We start from the raw sequence: 4,831 nt of genomic DNA, 5'->3' as shown, positions 1-4,831 counted from the left end.
GATTAGGGAAGCATACATGTAGCAACCAGGTATGGTTGTTATTATTACTATAATTATTCTCATTCTCCTCTAAATTCATTGTTTCATATTATATAGTACAAATCTGTATTTTCCGTATCATGGACAGAGCATTGAGCAGTAATGAGACAGCTGCAAATTTACAAAGTTCCAGCAAAACTTTGAAAAACCGACTCAACTCTAGGTGTATAATAACATCATTTTTGATGTAAGAAATAGAAATCCTGTGAATTATGTGGTGATTATTTTAAAGTACGGGACTATAATTTTTTTCTATCGTGTGCATTATAATACAGTGATAAAAAAAGCTGAAGTATGGCAAAGCATCTGGTGAAACAGAAATTAAAAACAGACAATAGCTTTCTCCTGATGCAATGTGCAAACTTGGCAAATTTCATAAGAATGCTGCTGTGTTCTTGCTTTTTAAATAATGCCTTTGATTTGTTTTTCTTCCCCTGCTACTGATTCTTGTAATTTTTACCATTAAAGGAGTAGTACATCTAAAACACAAGTAATCAGTATATAGGACATATTTTATACTATTCAGAATGTCTGCATATATAAAAGGTGAAAATGTTAAATATATGTAAAAAAAAATAACTATGGGTTATTGCATTTATACTAGGGATGCACCGATATCAAGTACCGTACTCGGTACAAGTACAAGTACATATACTTTTCAGGCTCCAAGACTAGACTAGAGAAAAATTCAAAAGTTAGGAGGCTGCTGTCATTTGTAAGGAGCACACGGAGCTCCTGGGATTTGTACATCTCTGTTTTAATGTATGATTTTGTTTTTATAAATATAAATATGGTGATGCACCGATACCAGTTTTGCAAGTACAAGTACTGATACTTCCCCAAGTACTTACAAGTACTGATACATTTTTGTTTATTGCCATGTGACAGTTCTTTTAAAACAATACAGACTAACGATTTCAGGACAGTGGTGGAGGAGCGCCAGAGCCAGGTCCCAGCTGCAACCACTGCAACCCTGGTAGTTCTCATGAAAATGCCAAGTATCGGCACTGGTATCTGAAAAGTATCGGTGCATCCCTAGTTTATACATTTCTTAGTTTCTTTCTATGGACACCATCATACTTTTATACACATGTATACACAGTCATACACACACTTATAAGCTGCCACCATACAGTTCCTAGATTTCCATATTTCACAGTGAGATATGCATTATCCTGGATGTATAGGGTAAAGCTTACATTATTAAAGTATAAATAGTTATGTGGTTTTGAATTGCCATTAAGTAACAGATTTAAAATGTATAGTTTGCATATTGATGACTTATAAGAGCACCCTGCTGAAAATCCCATATTATCATGGGAAGGGGGAGTACGATTCTTTTCAATGACAAAAATATGAATGATTGTCGTGGGAGATAAAAACATTTTGTATTTATGTTCTCAAAGAAAAACTGTCACACAAAAAACTGTTCAAAAATAAAAGACATGTCTTAGAGTAAACACTGCAATTTGCTTGCTATTATCTTTATTATAAATTCTCTTGTTTTGATCATGGTTTCACTTTGTTGCTAGGAGCTTGACTTTCCTAACAAAGCTGACTCCCAAAGCTAAGCCACACCAATACTTTATATCCCTCTCCAAGTTGAGCTTTATTGTCCAGTTAATGCACACTCATTGGATGGGGGACAGTGGAGACTTAGCCCTGGGGGCAGGGCCTACTCTTGAAGTCCTGAAAGTCAAGCTCCAGTAATGAAGTGACTCTAAAGTCACACTAGGGCTATATTCAGGGTATGGATCAATAAATCACTATTACACTTGTAATCAGGAAACCCAGTTCTCTCCAAAGAAAATTTATTTTTGTTTTCTTGATGGGAATAGACAAGAATAGGACTGAGTAGCTGGTAGACCTGAGGTTTTTTTTTTGTTTTGGTTTTTTTCACCTAAGATCTTTTTATTATATATGCCTCTTTCATTTACAGATGATGACAACAATAATATCTGGACACAAATGAAAAGAGATATGCAAGCCTACAAAGATTACATTCATCTCTTCATTGACAAACGGTGTTCTGCTTTCTTGGCCTTGTTATCGCTTTCTTTGCTTTTTAAATGTATATATTGCTGCAGAATTCAGTTTCTTTCTTCACTTTCACTTTATGCCTTTTGTCCAGCAGATCTTTCCGGCTTTGTATTTTCTGAGAGACCACAAACATTTTCTTTTCTCGGTCTATTCTCTGGTTAAGAAGGGAGTACTGATGCTGCCTCTGTTTAGCCAGCTTTTTTAATTGTTTGGTGTTTTCAAATCCTTTCACTGTCTGTTTGCGTAAAGTCTCCATCGTAGGTCTGTTATACACTCTGTCCACCAATTCTGTTGGCTGTTTTTAGATGAGCTGCCAGATCAAAGTCCCGTAGTTATTTCTTGGTGTCCAAAAAGAATGTATGCTTGTTTTTAGGTTTTCCTTCAGCGTCCAGCAGGTGGAGCTCAGACTCCAGACGCCGATTTTCTTTGCTTCTGCTACTCTTTTCATCTCCACATACTAAATGTCCTGTGTCCTCATGATTTTCAGCTGTTTGTCAGTGACTTCTTCTGACTTCTGTTTTATCACAAGGGCCCCATCCTGCAGTTTTGAGGATGTCATTTTATAGTAGAATTCATCTGGATCCGAGGGCTTTCTTGCGTAAGGCATTGAGTGTGTTTTTTTTTTCTGAAAATCCTCGGCACGGAGCTTGTAATCTATCTTCTTCTCCAAAAGCCCCAAATTTTTTGCTGAAGCCAGGCTGAGATCTTTCTTGATGGTTCTTTTGCCGGGACTTCAACGCTTTCCTAAAAGCTGTATGGTAGCGAGACCTGAGTTTTTAAGTATTTATCATTTTTTTTTGCTAAAGACTGGCACAGTATCTGTAAAATTGCTGTAATTCAATAGTTCTATAATCTTTATTTAAAAGTGTTTTCTCTGATATGTCTTCTCTGTTTACCAAAAACCACATGGCCACAATTCCCCTTCCCTTTAAATATAGAGTAATATTGCATTATTTGCTTCTTAACTGTCTCTGAGACTGTTACTGTGTCACTGTACCCACCATAATCTGTAATGTTTGTGGATATTTGCTCTAACAATCTTTATTTTCAGCCATATGACTTTATGTGCTATCATTATTGAAAAAACTAGTGATGAGCAAATCTGCCCAGGTTCAATTCACCAAGTGTTCAACAAATCTTGCCCAAAATGTAGCGAACCTAAACTTAGAGGCACATTCTTCTATGGGGCATTTCTTGTTAGTAAGTTCTGGCCTTAGGGCTAGTAGGTAGATTATTGTTAAATAAAGGCATGGATAGCTATACACTGCCATGGGAGACATGTGCCAATGAAAAAAACATTTAAGTGGAGAGAGGATCTTTTCAGGCAACTCTTAAGGCAACACTGAAAATACATAAATCCTTTAATCAATATGCAACATAAAAAGTATTTCCACTTTTGCATTAAAAATTGAGAAACATCCCACTATATGTTTGTTAGGTGTTCATATTCACATAGCTGGACAATTTTAGTAATCAATGCAAGGCCCAAATTTACAAGACAAAGAGCATTGGCTGGCGCTTTACTACAAGAATTACAGCAGTGTTAGATACCACACCCCTGGAAATAGTAGTAATCACAAAAAGAAAAAGATGGGGTTTTGAAGGTACCAAATGACAATTCCAAGGCAATTGAGGATAAAAAAAGTATTTTTTTATTAAATAGTAATTGTAGTTTAGTTACTATTTAATACAAAATACTTTTTTACCCTCAATTGCCTTGGAATTGTCATTTGGTACCTTCAAAACCCCATCTTTTTCTTTTTGTGATGACAGCTTTTTAAAGAGAATACTTACAGCAAAAAAATATATAGTTTTATTTAAAATAAAGGTCTTATTAAACACAGAATAGAAAATACACCGCCAAAAGAAATGAAAACCCCATAATGCAACCTCTGAAACAAAATCACTTTTTTTAATGGGAAACCTTGTAGCTACAGACTGCTGATCTCAAATCAAACGCAAAATGAAATGAAAGTCAAAAATACCCCAATAGCAAGAACTGAAAAAGGAAACAAAGGGGTTTATTGCCCAAAGAGCTAGCAATCAGAATTAAAGTATAGTTTCCTAACTGACCCTAAGCTCTCCCTAGCCAGTTTGTCAGCTTTCCCTATGCTTTCTCTACAACAGCTTCCAATTCACTGACACTATGGCTGCTCTGTGCCCCCCTTCTTTAGGGGGAAGGCTGGCTTCTCCAATAGCCTCATTATTGACCCTTCTAAGCCCGCTGGCCATAGTTTAAAGGACATACAGTGCATTATAGCTAAACAAATTCTCTCAGGCAAATCTGCACAAACATTTTACAGGATCACAAATCTGAAACCCACATAAATTGCATTGAACCCATAGTAGCTGCAAACCAGAACCTCATACCTAGAAATTACAGTTGTTATTGCAAATATTAATCATTATAGTGTAAGTAGTATGATCTTCTGCAATAAGCAAATTTTACAAGAGCTTTATTTTTTTTTTAAATGTAAGGGGGGCATTATGGTAAAAAGGGTAATTTGTGTTTTCCTTTATCATCTTCTTATTTAACCAGTTGACATCCGCGGTGTTAAACCCCCTTCCCATCCAGGCCATTTTTCAGTGTTCAGCGCTGCGGTACTTTGACTGACATTTATTCCGTCATGCAGCGCTGTACTGAAATGAATTTTATACCCTTTTTTGGGGACAGATAGAGCTTTCTTTTGGTGGTATTTATTCACCACTGGGGTTTTCATTTTTTTACTATATTAAGGAAAAATTACCGAAA

At 36.0% G+C, this 4,831-nt stretch overlaps 1 pseudogene; it reads right to left on the bottom strand.

Annotated features, from left to right (window-relative positions):
• Window positions 1–2,085: 2,085 nt before the first annotated feature.
• Window positions 2,086–4,831, bottom strand: part of LOC108796831 — a 19,549-nt pseudogene continuing 16,803 nt past the window's right edge.

Source organism: Nanorana parkeri, unplaced genomic scaffold, assembly GCF_000935625.1.
Source record: "Nanorana parkeri isolate BGI_ZX_2015 unplaced genomic scaffold, ASM93562v1 scaffold1177, whole genome shotgun sequence".
Classification (NCBI taxonomy): domain Eukaryota; kingdom Metazoa; phylum Chordata; class Amphibia; order Anura; family Dicroglossidae; genus Nanorana; species Nanorana parkeri.
This window is presented reverse-complemented; position numbering and strand designations above follow the sequence as displayed.